Below are 16639 nucleotides of genomic sequence, written 5' to 3'. Positions count from 1 at the left end.
TATGGCATAGTAGTCTGGTGTTGTCATGGGACATGCGGTTTTTGAGGTACCCTACCTGGGAGTTGTGTATGAGTTTAGGTAGGTAGGCGTTAAGTCTATTGGCTAGTATCTTCGCGTATATCTTGCAGTCTACATTTATGAGTGAGATCGGCCTGAAGTTATTCGCCTCTGTCATGTCTTTCCCTTCCTTTGGTATGACTATTATATTTGCCTCAGCCATTGATGGGGTCATGCGTCCTTTGAGGACGCACTCCTCGAATACCTGTTTCAGAGTGGGTTGGAGTGTTGTCAGGTGTTGTTTATAGAACCCAGCTGTGAATCCGTCCGGCCCTGGAGCCTTGTTCTCTTTGAGGCCGACCGTGGCCTTCTTTATCTCATCCTCTGTGACCGTGAGCTCTAGGACGTCTCGTTCTCTGTCTGTTAGTGTGGGTGTAGCTATGCTTTTGAGCAGTTCCTCGCCCCCATCCTCCTTTAGCGTGTCATCTTTTGTGTATAGACCCTCATAGAAGTCCCTGAATACCTCGAGGATGTCCTTATTGGCAGTCTGGGCCTTGTTGTGCTTGTCCTTGATTGCCCCAATTGTGTGCTGTTTTTGTTTCCCTTTCAGGTAGGTTGCTAGGTTTTTTCCCGCTTTGTTGGCGGTGCAAAGGTTGATTGATTTGTATTTGTTGATCCAGGTCCCTGCTCTTTCGCTCAGTATCCTGTTGAGCTCATACTTCCGTTTGGTTAGCTCTGTGAGTGTGTTATTGTCTTCCAGGCTGGCTATGTGGCTGTTCTCTAGTGTTTTGATCTCTTTCTCTAGGTCTGCGATCCTTTTGTTCCTTGCTTTGTTCATTTTCCCTTTTATTGTCATTACTACCCCCCGTATGGTCGCTTTAAGAGCATCCCATAGTACCTCTCTAGGCGTCTCTGGTGTGTCGTTGATTGTCAGGTATTCTCGAATTGCTGTGTCTATCTCTGCCTTCGCCCCTGTGTGTTGGAGGAGGCCATCATCAAAACGCCACCTGCGTGTTGGCTTCTCGTTGTGTCTGCCTGATAGGGATAGGCTTATATGTGCGTGATCTGATATCGTTCTGGGTCCTATCTCTGTGTGGTCTATAAGGTGCGTGTGTGTTCCTGACATCAGTATGTAGTCTATCCGACTGTAGGAGTTGTGGGGGTTGGAGTAGAATGTGTATTCCCTGGCGTCCGGGTTGCTTAGGCGCCACGGGTCCTTCAGGCTCAGTTTCGTACACAGGTTCCTGAGAATGTTAGGGCTAGTGGTTGTGTGGCGTCTACAGGGGTGCTTGTCTATAGCTGGGTCCAGGACAGCGACATTTATGTGCTACAAGAGACCAGACTAGAAGAGGCAGACATCTTGCGATTAAGAGCTAACTGGATAGGGGAGGTGGTGGGATCGCCAGCCCAGAACAAGAAGAATGGGGTAATAACACTAATCAGCAAGAATTCGAACCTGTCTCTCACAAGCTACCAAGCTGACACCCAGGGCAGAACACTAGTGACCAGCCTCAAGCGAGCAGGAGAGACCTACCACGTCGCAAACATTTACGGCCCTAACAGTGAAGACAAACAGTTTTGGGAGGGGATAGGTGCCCAGCTACACAACCTACCAATGGAAGATCTATTGATCGTTGCCGGAGATTTCAACCAAGACATCCTTACTTTCAAAACGTTTGGTGGAGCCTGCCACCAGGGTGCTGGGGGTGTTTCAGTATCTCCCAAATAACCTTGCATGTGTTCAGAAGGTGAATGAGCAAGAAATAACCCATTAAAAAAACTTGTTACACTTGCATTGAGGTCAAGGGCAGAGGTCAAATGTCAGGTAATGTCTTCTGACTAATTGCTGCTTACTTTTTTGATATGGAAATTTGTATTTGCTTTTCCTTATTCCGACTGCAATATGAGGGAATTTTGTAAATAAAACAAGTGGCAACCTTACTGGAGTGCAGGGAGTCTAAAAGTGTAGGGTGCAGGATACTAAATAATCTCTAACATACAACTAAACTTACTGGTAAGTGAACGATATAAATACTGAAACAAACCATTAACAGTAAGGCATAGCTGCCAAGTTTCCCTGTTCCAAGCGGGATGTGATGCTTCACTCCAGTTTTATTTCCTTTAATTTGAGACGCGTAGTTCTGTTATGTATTGGAATAAACAAGAGAACAAGTCAAAGACAACACCAGGACTGGAGCAGCACATCACAGACGGACCTGGGAGAATTGGCAGGGCTGGTAAGAAAAGTCCAATTGAGTCACGTTTTGTAATTCTATAATGTGGTGGAAACAACGATTTTAATGGGTTCAAAACGACCCAAAACAGTTTACTTGTGTGAAGCGCAAATAATAAATATAAGCAGAACTTTGATTTGCACACATTTTGGTTTGTGTGCCATAAAGGTTTAGTAGTAAAACTGCATGTCTGATAATAATTTAGTGGTCATTTCAACGAAAATATGCACTTTAAAAATGGGTACTCCATGGTTTGACACATATCTGGAACGGCGTGCTCCAGAATTCACCACTGGAGAAACATTATTCCATCATTTCTCCGCATCTCTATCCATAACTAACCCACATAAAATGATTTGGACTGAGGACAGAAAGCACCAAAATATGGTGCGCCATTTACATCCCGCTTTTAGCGCGGTTTGTTTTACATAGAGTGACGATAATAAACAATACAATGGACTATTTCTAAATGAAAAACGACCAATTTAAAACATCATTTAATAAATATAAATGTGTCAAAACTGACTATAAGTTCGACGAACAATACACTACAAAGTATTTGCGGGAGATTTTTTTTCCACTACATTCGAGAAAACAGAAGTACAGGGAGCATTTAGATGCACCGAACTCTTCGATAGATAGCATTAACAAACCTACACAACGGCAGATACGCTGGGTAGGCGGCTCTAAAAACAACAGTCAAATAGCTTGGCAGCACTTAAGTGAGTGGCCTTTATTGCGAATGACTCCAATGCAGCTGAGAGAAGTTACACCTTACCCACCCACCAGGCACGCTGTTGACCAGCCTAGGTGAGACTCACCAAGTGTACAATACTTCCTTGCCACACGGAATTTTTACTTGCCCTTTATAATAATATTTAGCATTTCGTGTCTTTCGCACAAACCTCTGCCGAGTCCAAAGGACGAGATGCGCGTCGACACCATGACAACCAGACTCCGCCTACTTTCTATATTCTTAAACAGTGTCAGATCCTAGTTGGGCGTGGCCAGGCCTCGTTGTTCTAAGAAGATCTAGAGTGCTAAATTACTTCTCTCGACGTGCCAGCACTGGGCGCCATGATGCTGGATAAAACAAACTGGACTCGCACCTTTCCGAAGCGCCTTGTTAAACTTTATGGTGTAAATCGATTACATGTCAGAACGTTTTAAAGCTGTACAAGTGATAACAATCTAAAATAGAAACGGAGAAAGACTGTATTAGGTTGACTTGCACTCCAGTGAAACAATTTAACAGCTTAAGTTGTATACTATATTATTTTTCGTTTACATGCAAGCTTGTGAGTTTAGAGTTGATCTGTTTCGTATCTTTTATGAAATTAATATACTCTGAAGCACTTATGTAATGTAACTAGTTCCATTGTAAAGCGCTCTTACACCTTCAGGTAAAGTCTGTGCTATATAAAAACGCATAACTAAATAAATAAATAAACAGTGTGACCCCTGGCATACGGAGGGAAATTCAGGATGGGACTGTAAAAAATTCAGGACAAAGGCTCAAAATTCAGGACAAAAAGAGGAGCAGCCATACCCCACTGGTTTATCAATGCATTTATTTACTGTTTTTTATATTGCATTACTTGTTCACTGTGCTGTGTATGAGAATGCCGGTAGGTATGCTACATTCAGATGGCACATTATGACCTTGTTCAATAACAAATTGATACCCTTTAGCATGGTGCCAGGGGCATCACTCCTAACCATTCAATCAATCAGGGGCTTTTAAGTTTAAGTTTATTTTTATTTTGCATAGCTAATTAAAACCATTGCAATACAATATTCCAAAATTCATAAAACATCCATGTTTAAAACCAATAAAAAGTCAAAGAGTGATAAATTCATTACAATTTAAAATGATAGTTCAGTGGTGCTGATTAGAGACAAACATTTTTACACTGAATGCTGGAAAGTGCATATCTCAGCTTTCACTTGCTCTCGCCTAGCTTAACCATTTGTCGTGTTTTCCACATGGACTCTGGTTGTTGCACAAATTGTCCCTCTGCTGCTGATGGACATCCTCGATAAGGTTCCGCTAAATCCTTTTGTCCGTCTACTGATCAGCTTGGGTTGGCGGGTTTTGTAGAGCATTTTTCAGTATTTTTGGCATTCTCCATTCAACCGCCATCATAAATTTTACAAATCTGCAGTTTAGTTTGGTATTTGACAGGTTTAAGCAGGCCCGCACCGCTTGCCTTCTGGTGCGGATGCCTTTCTGCTTAAATGGTTCTTTAAGGAACTGTTGCCGTGCTTGGTGCAACTCTTCACATAGGCAGATTACGTAAAGGATGTCGCCATTGTTGGAGTTACACAGCCTGCAAGTATCTTGTCCATTTTGTCCCCAGCCATGGTGGTAGGTGCTCGGTGCATCGAAGAAGTTCATGTTTATGGCTTTGGGATAGCCCTGATTAAAGTATGTATGTGGAGTTAGTGATTTGTAGGAGTTGAGGGTCATCCATGCATGAGATCTTTTTGAGAAAATCGCCTTATCCTCCAGTAAGGAGAGTGATTTTACATTTTTCCAGACTCATTTTTTGAAATTGGGGTGAGCAAATTGTACATTCCAAAGATCAGAGAGTTTAGTGGCTTCCAAGGCCAGCCGAATGTGATTTCTCGCCTCAGAGAAATCCCTGAGTTCTATGTCGCGCCACAGCAGATAGTTTGGCGTGTTTGTAGTGGCGCTTCTTATCCTGTGCCAACAGATAATGTATGCCTCGTACCTGGCTAAAACTTGTTTTTGAAGGCCAAACTCCAGCCTTATTTGAGCCAGTGATATATAAAGTGGGAGGGAGAAGATAGTTCTATAGGCTTTAACCTGCATGCTGTCCAGGTCTTTAGTGTCTCTTCCCCCCATTGTCTCACTACCATAGGTGATCGAGGGGTGCAGTTTGGCCTGAACTACCTTCAGTAGCGGGGTCAAAGTCGGGCCCATCAGTTGATTTGCAAGATTTATCATCGTTATGGCGATCAGTAGGCCTCTCCTTCCTATTTCCTGTTTCTGACAGACCCTTCCTTGTGGAATGTAACTCCCAGATATTTATACTCACAAGCTGGGTCAATTTTTATGCCGCTGAGGAACCAGTTCTTTAGTGGGTTCTTTTTGTTATTTATTGACATTGACTGTGTCTTGCTAAGATTTATTTTTAGGTTGTATTCTGCGGCGTATTTCTGCATTTCAGTCAGTAGTCGTTGAAAGCAATATGAGTGTGGCTGAGCAGCACTACCTCATCTGCATACATAAGATTGGTTAGAGTTTTCCCACCTACCCTTGGAGAGTGGGAGTTGCAAGCATCAAGCACTTTTGGGAGATCCGCCATGAAAAGATTGAACAAGGTTGGCGCAAGCACACAACCCTGTTTCAATCCTTTTGTAGTGGGCACTTTTGAGGACAGGTGGGTACCACCACCTAATTTCACCTGCACCCAGGTATCCATGTGTATGAGCATTAGCATGTTTAGAAAAGTCTTTGGTATGCCCCATTGCACCAGTTTCCCCCACAGTCTGCCTCTCTCTACATCTTTGAAAGCAGCGCTGAAGTCAATGTAACGCAAATGTAGAGGAATCTTAGATGATTTTGCTGCGTCAATTATTAGTGAGATTGCGAGGATATTTGTTGATGTTCCAGTCGTTTTACGGAAGCCGGTCTGTTTCTGCGGTATTATCTGGTTTGACTCAGCCCAAAGTGTAAGCTCCTCTAGTATGATGCCTTCAAAATATTTAGCTTCATTGTCAATAAGAGCTACTAGGCGGTAGTTGTTTGGCTCGGCCTTGTCTCCTTTTTTGTAGATTGGGACTATTGTCGAGCCCCTCCAGGATTCTGGTATTCTGTTTAGCAGCCTGATTTCCAGGAATAGAGGTTGCAGGATGTCCGCCCACTCTTGGCTCTTTGCTTTATAGAGGGCAGGTGGAATGCCATTCGGTGCCGGGGCACCTTCTTTCCTGCCTTTGGCGATCTGTTTTTTAATTAAGTCTGACAACTGGCACCTCGATGCCCCCGAAGGTTTGATTTCTGTCTCTGGATAGACCTGCTACCTTTTCGCTGAAGCGCTTGATTCCGGGTTTCTCTCTGGAATCCAGCTGGTGACCATTTGGACTCCTGCATTTTCTGTATGGTCGTTAAAATGGCTGGAGAGATATTTTATCCAAATCGCTTCGGAAATGTGAGACCCTATACCTTTGTGTTGTGGACGCATGATCCCGTTAACTGTTTTACAGAAGCGGGCACTGTTGTTACTATTTATGTCGGAGTTTTGCCCAGTCTTCGTTCTCGCCATCTCTCAGTGAAGTGGTGTGGCTCACTGGTTAGAGGCGGCAGACCCGAGAGCAGAGGACGGCCCGGGACCAGGGTTCGATTCCCGGCGCGGCAGGTTTCTGGACCAGGGTCAGCGGACTCGATAATTCTCTCGCCTCGGTGCCCACTCTGATCAGCGATCACACTCGGCAACTCTGGGCATTAGCTTGCCTCATCTTCACTAACGGCCCCACCAGACCGCCGGGGATGCCTGGTCTCACCCTAGAGATACCCATTAAGGGACCATCTCTCAGGGAAGCCAGGAAGGGTTTCGCAGCGGTCGAAGCGCCTTGGGACCCTACGGGTAAGTAGTGCGCTATATAAATGCCTATACATACATACATACATACATACATACATACTTGATGTTCCATTTACATTTTTTAAGTGCTGCCCTTTGATATTTCAGAGATACTCGTGCGCTAGTGTTCCCTGGGGATCCTCTCAGCTTGCGCAGAGTCGAATTTATTGATCTTTTGAGTTTTCTCAGCTGTGTTCTCTACTCTTTCTTTAAGCTGTTGTTACTGCCCTCTTTCCAAAGGTTGTCTTTTGAGGGGGGTGTGACTGCAAGCTTTTTTAGCAGTGAGGCAATGAAATTACCCCAGTAAGTGATATGGCCATCTATGGACGAGGCTTGCAAATTGAAGAGTTGTATTGCAGCTTCGGCCTGGAGGTTACAATTGGCTATTGTGCATTTGACCCTTTTTTGATTCAAGGTGTGAATCAGACCCATGTCTCTTGCCTGATTAGGCTTGGCACAGTTGCTGTTATATGACATTCCTGGGGTCGATGATCACTATCGCCCATGTCCCCATTCTGAACCCAAGAATATATGGGAGCAGCAGCGAGGCTTGCGAAGGTGTAATCCAGTATGGAGCTTGTTGTCGTGAAGTAAAAAGAATTGACTGGAGGAGAGTCTGCCGGAAATCTTCTGTTTAATGCTTGAAGGTTTTGATGTTCTAAGTCATCAAAGAAGCGACTGTTGCGATATTTTTTTATCCTGTCTAGTGGGACACTTTGTGTAGGTATGTTGTAGATTCTAGTTAAAGCCAGTACCTCCTTCCCTTCTGCCGAGCCAATAAGGTAATGGTTTAAGTCCCCTGTCAGGATGAGTAATGGATTTTCCATCCCAGTAGCGTACTCGGCCAATTGGTTGGTAATTTTGGTCGAGCCTTTTGCTTTGTTTTTCGGATGTACATACAAATTAATTATACAGATCTCCATTTCTTTTCCATCGAGGACAATGCTAATTTTGGCTGGTAGTGTTGCACTTGTCATTGAGTCCATGAGAGTTGCTGAGGCTATGGTTGTTGTGGAGACATAGGTAGCCAGTCCTCCCGAGTGATGGCCAAACCTGATGGTCCTGGTAGCTGGTGTGGCGAAACATGTACAACCCTCGATGTGCTGTGGGTCCTTGAGCCAAGTTTCTTGCAGCATTATTATGTCAAAGAGGGTGACGTAGTTCAGAAACTCAGGATCTTCTATTTTTGTGGCTAAACCATTAACGTTCTTCAAGCGTAGGCTTAGGGCAGGTTCCTTTGCCCTGCTGTAATCTCTATCTTGTGGATAGCGTCAATCCTCCTCGGAGGGTATAGTGATTGTACAAGATAGTACTTCCCTTATTGGGCCTTGATTTAAATGAGTGACTGCCTTCGACCATAGATCTGGTGGATCCCATTGGCTACTGGTGTTCCTTTTTGGTGATCTTCCCCGTGCGCCTCTGAGTACACTGGTTGAGTGTGCCTGGTGTTTTTTTTATTACTGAGCTTGCCGTGCTCAGTAATGGAAAAGGGTAGGCTGGTGTTTGAAAGGGGGCAATATTGATGCCCCAGTTTTTTAAAATCCCCAGCTCAGCTAAGATTGAGTCTGCAAGTTTGCTTGAGGACCAAGTTGTCTTTGTTGCCGCTGAGCTGTGGGGATTAACAGCGGGTAAGAACTCTACAGAAGTAGATCCTTTGTGCTTATGCCAGCCAGATTTGGGATGGAGTTCGTTAATCTGAGGATATTTCTGTTGTCCCTTTGAGGTGTATTGAGGGTAGAAGACCAAGACCTTTGTTTCCTGCTGTCTACTTTCTGATATTTGTTGTGACACTTGTTGTAGATGTATTATGGCTGTTGATTTGTTGTTTGGTTTTTCAAGCTGTGTTTCTGGTTGGTTGCTTGCTCCTTCTGCCGTGAGGTTCTTTGTATTTAGTTTTGATGTTACATGCTTTAGAGATGTTTGCTTTGGTTCTTGCCCCCTATCCTGTACCCTTTTTTCCCAGTGGCTTCCACCTAGGGCTGATTGTGGTTGGTGTGATAGTCATTTCTATCTCTCTCTAAGGTAATTCTTGATTTGGCCTAATTATTGTCCCATAAATTTCTCTTCTGGCCCCTGTGTTTACGCTTGTGTTGTTTTTTTTTTGCTTTTTTTCGAACAAACTTAAACTGTTGGTTTTTGCCACTGTCAGTTTTTAATGAAAGATGCGTCTTTCTTTTTTCTTGTTTTTGTTCTTGTTTTTGTTCTGTTTTATCCTTTAGTGGCGATCCTTGTCCCTTTGTTTCTCCAGGTTCCATACTTGTCCTGCTTGCGATTTGCTGTTTTGGGGTTGTGCCCTGCACCAGGGGGATGTACGAAAATGGGAGGGGGCAGGTGTGCCCGATGTATTAACCCTGCATCTCTGTAGTTGGTTTCATGTCCACTCTGAGGGCCTGAAAAAATGGAGAAGTATTTTGTTGTATTTGTTTGTGGCTTTTGATTGCTCCCTTTCCTTTTTAGTTGACAACGTTGTTTGGCATTGAGTTTTTGGCGTTCTCCGTCTCCAGACCATACTGTCTTCTCAGTGAGCACCTCAGGGTTGCCTTTTAGCACATTGCCAAGTTTTTTTCTACTGGTTGTTCCCTCTGTGCTGTCCGAGGTGCCGAGGTCTTTTGTTGCGTTTTCTGCTGTTAAGTATTTAATATCGCTTATAAGACCAGTTAGCATTGAGGGCAGTGTGGATAATTTGTCGACAGCCTGGTTGCAGTTACAGCTAAGATAGGTGTTTGTTTGTGCTCTTGTTATCAGGCCATTCAGGTTTCCCAATTTTTCGTCAATACCTGCAGTAAAAACTGCCAGTGTGTTCAAAAGTGTTAGTTGTATCTCCATCTTTTCTGATTGGTATTGCAATGCTTCGACAGCTAGTTGGATTGTAGTTAGTAGCGAAGTCCAAGTGCCAGTGTTTTGTTCTTATCTGAGCTCTTTATCGTCCGTGCTTTTGTTGTTATGTTCTGCCAAGTTGGTGTCCCGGGGGGACTCCTGTGCAGTGTCTTGGTGGGGGTGTGCTCTCTGATCTGAGTTGTAAGTTGCGAGCATGTCTTCCCATTCTAGTGTGTTTAGGTAGGACACAATCGCCCTGCCCTATTCTTTCTGGCTTAGGTCCTGTGTCCCTGCGCATGATCCTGCATGTTGGGTAAGCAAGTTTCCTTGGGCAGGAGGATGTGGAGTTGGTGAAAGTATTTTATACGTTTTGATCTATTGTCTTGATAGGCGTGCTCTAACTTCTGATCGACATGCTGGTTGAGGGGCTGAGATTAAATTCCCTAATTTGTTCCTCTTCTTCACTCCTTAGTTCTGCCCCGGGTTCCCGCTTGGCCTTGAGCTTTTCAGTGGGCCAATTTTCGACTCTGACATCAAGTTGTGATGGTGTGACAGCTGTTTTTTGCAGCTTGTGTTCTGCAGGCGGAGTCCTCTGGCTGCTGCCCTGTCAACAGTTTTTTATAGGGAAGCATCCTGAGTTAGTGGCGCTGATTTGTGCCCCTTCTTCTCTCATTGAGGCTGTACCGTCTTTACTCTTTGCCTTGGTTTTGATGGTGGCCCAGTCTTCCACTCTGTCAACAAGTTGTGACGGAGCATTCGCTATTTTTTGGGCCTCGTCTCCTTTAATCGGGCTCATCTGGATGCTGCCCTGGCAGCTTGTTTGTTGCTGGGGAGCACCCCGTGGTGCCAGGCGTTCCCTCAGAAACAGCTGGGGGTTTGGTACCTGCTACCTTTGCCCCTATTGGCGATTGATGACTGTGATTTAGTGGCTGACCTTGATACTGTGGTGCCACATGTTTGGCTGGGGCAGAGAGCTTAGATATTTCAAGGCACAAAAAGTCTGCCCCGTGTATTATTATCAAGGCTCAAATTGAGTCCAAAGATTAAGATAAGCAGAACATGAGCTCACTGACAGTCACGACCAAACATATAATTCAATACATAATAGAAAAGTAAAAAAGATTTTTATTACATTGATTCAAGAATAAATACATACTTTTATAACAAAAAATATAATTAGAGATATACAAATCAAATCACATAAGCCCCACACAACCCAGCATTCCTTCATTCATTCAACACTATTGTGCATACTCGCAAATGTCCAAATCATATTCATACCCATACATACATCAATTGCTCAACACTCATCCTTCTCAACCATTCAGATGTAGCACAATTCATCTGTCTAGCAACGTCTTCCCGGATTGGAGAGGGAGACAGGGTCATCTAATTGCAAGACAGGACAGAACAACGCCAATGCGCGTTTCGGTGCAGTGCTAGGTTAGCGGCAACACCTTCCTCAGGGCACACGAAGTGGGTAGGGGGGGCACAGGAGCAAATAACACAGCATACAATTTTCTAGTACTGATAGATGCAGCAAACTATCATTCGAGCCTCATAATATCGTCAGGTTCTCCGCCCAGCTTCAGGGTAGGCTTTCTTATACGGCATACATCGGCATAGGGTAGGTTTTGGCCATTCGATCACAGGACACAATATGTACAAGGATGTTGTCTGCGTTGCAGGCATCCGCTGCTGGCGATAGTTAGTATGAAGGATTCCAAAAAAAGGGTGGTCAGAATACAGTCGAAGGGCTCATCATCCCTGCATCAGTAAAACCAGTTGTAGGCAGTTTTTAATATAGATAGAATCCCGCAGGTAACAGCAAAATGATTTACACGGGCTGGTCGCTCCTTAAACAGAGCCGAACGGCTCTCTCAAACGCCAGACATCGGGTCAACGATTCAACCGGAAAATCGGAATCCGGTTGAATCATTTGAAGGGCCTTAATTTTCAGGTGGAATTAGGAGCTGAGCTTGTTGCACAGGTCCTGGGACATTGGGATGTCCGTGGCATCGCTGGGGAGTTTGGCGAACTGCTGGATGACGTTGAAGAGTTCCTTTGAGTTGCTGGCGTTGGTGAGGATTTTGTTCCGGATAAAGGTCCTCTTGGTGGCTCTTATGCGTTGGTGGTAGTTGGTCATGGCGTTCTTGTAGTTGTTCTGGTCTTCGGTGGTTTTGCTGTTTCTCCAGCATTTTTCAAGACATCTGCAGGAGTATCTGGCTTCTTGGAGATTGGAGGTGAACCAAGCTGCCTTTTAGGGGCGTTGCCTGTCGGGATGGCAGAGGGTTGCAAGCTTGTCCGCAAAGATGGTGATCCTGCTGTGTCGTTTCTTGGCTGCAAAGTTGTCGTCAGTCATGGCCGAGGGGGGGTCGTGGATGACGGTGGAGTTGAGGTGCTCCTCTGTGACCTTGCTCCAATTCCTTCGTGGTGGGCACGGGGCAGGCTTGTGTGCGTTGGTGGTGTTCAAGGAGAAGTGTATGCAGTGGTGGTCTGTCTAGAGAGGCTGCAAGGTGTGGCTGAAGTGGATGTAGTATCTCCTGTGAAAATGGGGTTGAGGATGTGTCTCGCCTTGTGGGTGGGGTGGTGACAAGTTGCTTCAATCCGAGGTTGGCAAAGCTGTCCAGGAGGGTGGTGGAGTCTGGTTCCATGCGATTGTTGAGGTAGAAGTTCTTGTCTCCAATGAGTATGTAGTTTGTGGAGGCGATGGCGTTGGATGCGATGAGGTCCGCAATGGTGGTAGTGAAAGAAGCGTGAGGCCCAGGGGGCCTGTAAGCGAGGGTGCCACATAATGTGGTTCTGGGGCTGGTCTGGATCTGGAAGTGGAGGTGTTCGGTGCTGGAGAGGGAGTCGCTCGTGCTGAAGGTGGAGAGTCGGAGGGAGCTCTTGTGTGCGATGGCGAGTCCCCCTCCTGGGCGGTGGGGGCAGTCATTCCTCTGGATCTTGAATCTGTCGGGAACGACAGTGGCGATGTCAGGGGCAGAGACGGCATTCGTCCAGGTTTCCGTGAAGAAGGCGTCATCTGGCGGGAGGGTTTCGAGGAGTTCTCAGATCTCTATGGCGTGTCTGTGTCGGAAGCGCATGTTGAGGAGGATGCACTTCAGGGCTGCGGTGGTGTAGGTGTCCGGTGTGGGTGCGGTGGTCATAGGGGTGCTGTGGGTGGTGAAGGATTGTCGGCAGTGTCGGCAGGAGAACTGGCTGTGGGTGGTGTGCGCCGACAGCTGGAAGTTGATGTTCCTTCCGGTGTTGAGTGCAAGGAGGGCAGCGGAGTCATAACCCTAGGAGGTCAGAGATCCAGGGTTCCTGGCGCAGGTCGCGGACAGTAGCAGACCGGTTTGCCATTGGCGTGCCAGCAGTGCGCCCACTGCACGCAGCGGCCTATAAATAGGGAAGGGAAGAGAAGCACAGCTGGGAGCTGGGAGCGAAACCGGCAGGGGGGAGGGGCAGCAGGGAGAAAAGGGCCCAGAGAACAATGGGCACTGGAAAACAGGGAACAGGTCACAATTGGCAGAGGTGCAGACTCACAATACAAAAAACACAGAAAACAGCTAAATTAATACACAGACGCAGGCACAATAACCACAGGCACAATAACAAGACAGTGAGGAGGATAGAAGGAAGACAGAAAACGGAACAGAAAGACAAAAATCGACAACATTAATACAACATTAATACACATTAATACACAGGCACAATAACAAGACAGGCACAATAACAGGACAGTGCAGAGGATAGAAGGAAGACAGAAAACTGGCACAGAAAAACAGAAAACGGGACAAACACAGAGACAGACAACAGAGGGCCAGCAGCGGAGAAAGGCTCTCCCACTGGACCACCAGGGACGAGGCGCAGGAAGGAGCCTGCAGGTGGAGGAGGGCCTCGGACCCCTACCTGCCAAGGTGCAGCGGCAGCAGCACAACAGCGGAGCTGCTGGGGGAGAGAACAGGTCTCGGACCAGGAGGTCAGAGGTGTAGCTCCTCCCCAAATATACCCAATTTGTCTTAGAGAGAAAGCAACAGTAACATTTGTATTATGTTTCTAAACCTTCCAGTTAGCATGGCAAACAGATTTGGGAAACTTCTAGGGAAGTGACTTATTTTCCTTCTGCTAGTTTAGGCAAGTTGAACAAACACACCTGGCTCACCTGACCCTCCACTAGATGCCAAACCTAAACAAGCATTTGCAATTCAATAGGTCTTGCATTAGTGAATGTTTGAACTATTGGTGTTGCAAATGATGATGTTTGTTAGATGTTTTTGGTGTCAAAAAATATCCCAGCAGTAGCATAAGTAATAAAAAAAATGCACGTTGCTTATGCTACTGGTGGGATTTTTCTGAAAAATAAAAATTAACCAACATTATCATTTGCAACGCCAATAGCTCATACTTTCACTAATGTGATACCTATTGCACTGCAAATACATGCCAACTGGAGAGTACCACGAATAGCATTGGGTGGGAGCGGTCCGGAGATAGTGTACTGCTCCTTTGTTGTCTTGCAAGAAATTTCTCTGCAAACAACTTCTTAAAGGATTCTGGCAGACAGGCATGTTAACAGGATGTTGTAAATAATAAAATATAAACGATGACTTAGACGGTAAACCATGAAAAATGTGAGCGGCTAGGAGCAGGGGATGAGAGCGAGTGGAGCTGCAATTAAATAACTCCACAGCTTCTGAAGTGGGAAGAAGGTTAGCAGTTGGGCTGTGTGCTTGGAAGCGGTGCTGTGCATGGTGCCCCCCCTGGTAAAAAAGGAAGATCATCCTGGAGCCATTCTGAAGCCATCGGATGATTTCAGCTGAGCTATTCCTGTAATTATCTGGGGACGTCATCCCAAACCATCCTGAAGTATGCCTGTAGGGGAAAATATTTAAATGGGATGACTCTTTACTGTAATCACAAAAACTACTCTAGGATGGTGTTCTGATGACTTCCACTGGCAGGGAGTGATTACCTTTAACAACTCCACAAATACTAACAACTTCAGGGTGAGTGAGAATTACTTCAGGATGGGCTCTAGACATTAAGGATGATTGTGGATTATTCCTGGATGATCCTATTGCCGCTTTAGGATGGAAGTTGATTACTCTGGAATGATCCCATGATAATTTCAGGATGAATGTGGATTACTCCAGGATGATTTAATGATAACTCAAAAATGAGCATATATTATTTAGGATTATATTAGGACAACTACAGAATGACCATGGATTACTAGACAATGGCTACATAAGATCTTTAAGATGGTTATGAAATACTCTTGCAGGATTTTATGCCAACGGCATGCCAAGTGTAGATAGCTCCCAGGTGATTTAATGAATAAATTAGAGTGGCTGTGGATCACTAATAAATCATTACGGGCTGGATTACACCTTAAAAATTCCATGTTACAAGCACATTAGCCGACTGCCAATATTCCCTTGCAGGGTCCCACTATTGCTTTAGGAATATGGATTTGCTGGTAGGGAAATATTTAGAGGATCACCTCCTCAATTAACCTTACTGTCAAAAACAGGCATCTTGGATGAAATATGCCTTCTTTATACAATACCATAAATCATTTTCAATGCCATGAGTTCTAAAGTAAGACCTAGATATACAAAAGTGTCACTGAACGCAGCGCAACACCCAAATATGCTCCGTTGCATTACAGGATGAGAGCAGGAAAGTGCCATGTCTACCCCTCTCCCTTGCACCACTGCACCATTAGGCAGTCGTGCACCATGGACACACATTTGCACTACGGTGAAAAGGTGTCTGCGAGAGCCTAGCTTAGGTTTTGTACTGTAATGGCCCCCTTGCAGTGTAAAAAATACTATGCCTAGAAAAACCTGAAAACTTTTCCCATTGTGGATGAGTATTGCAACAAATACCAATTTGCTCTGGTTTATAAATCTTAAAAAGATTTTTCGCAAAGTCCGCATTATTAAACTTAAGCAAACCAAAACTTCCATGAATCTGGTTCCAATTATAAGATCAATATTCTCCTACTCTGGAAAGATTACTTTTTAAACTCTACGGTGAGATGCGAACCACCTTCCTCGATGTACCTTCCTGTCGAAAACAGGCCACTTGGATGTAATATGCCTTTTTTACACAACACCAAAAATTGTTTGCAATGCCACAAATTGTAAAGTAAGAACCAGATTTGCCAAACTGTCACTGAATGCAGTGCAGCACCCTTATTGGCTATGTTGCATAACAGGGAGAGAGAAGGGAAGTGTCATGCCTAACCCTCTCTCTAGCATCAACTGCACTATAATGCAATGTTGTCTGTGAGAGTCTAGCCTAGGTTTTGTACTGACAGGGCACCCTTCCGGTACCCAAAAAATACTATGTCTAGACAAACATAAAACCTTTCCAATTTCGGATGAGTGTTATACCAAATACCAATTTGCTCAGATTGGTAAATCCTGAAAAGGATTTTGATTCAGGTCTGCATTATAAAACATAAGCAAACCAAAAACAAAACTTCTCTAAATCTGGTCCTAATAATCAGATTAATATTCTCCTGCTTTGGAAAGATTACTTTTTAAATTCTACAGTGAGAGGTAGACACCTGTATAAAATAAATCTGAGAAATGCTATTTTTTGGCGAACTTTGTGCAGCAGAAATACCACATGCACTTTCATACAAAAGATGTGGTCAGCAACAATGTTATACTTTGCATTCAGATAAGCTTAACAATGTGTGCTGCTACTCCCATACTCCTGACTCACTGGGACTTGAATTATTTTGAGATACAGAGCATTATCTGAAGCTGTTTGACATGGTGACCAGCGGCAAAAGACTAAACAAAACAGTGGTTAAAGGAAAAATGTTCAAAAGGTATGTGTCAACATGTAATTTTATTTATGCACAACACATATTTGGCCCCATAGGGGCCAGGATACCAAACAAGAGAAAAAATTCAGGAAAAAAAAAGTTCGGGAAAAAAAGGAGGGCAAAAAGGCAAGACTCCTGCAACCAGAACAAATGGC

General features: G+C 44.7%; 1 protein-coding gene across 2 annotated transcripts in view; it reads right to left on the bottom strand.

The window, feature by feature from the left end:
* RNF32 (ring finger protein 32) overlaps positions 1 to 3202 on the bottom strand; it is a 359225-nt gene extending 356023 nt beyond the window's left edge. The window contains exon 1 of one of the 2 annotated variants that reach the window (XM_078664354.1): positions 3137 to 3202. The gene's annotated coding sequence lies outside the window, so the exon portion shown is untranslated. Of the gene's footprint in view, positions 1 to 3052 lie in introns of both variants that reach the window. The other variant, XM_078664353.1, reaches the window with a different exon arrangement.
* Between the last annotated feature and the right edge of the window lie 13437 nt (positions 3203 to 16639).

The sequence above is a fragment of the Lissotriton helveticus genome, chromosome 10 (assembly GCF_964261635.1).
Source record: "Lissotriton helveticus chromosome 10, aLisHel1.1, whole genome shotgun sequence".
NCBI lineage: Eukaryota > Metazoa > Chordata > Amphibia > Caudata > Salamandridae > Lissotriton > Lissotriton helveticus.
The sequence above is the reverse complement of the archived record's forward strand: the minus strand, read 5'-3'. Positions and strand labels throughout refer to the sequence as shown.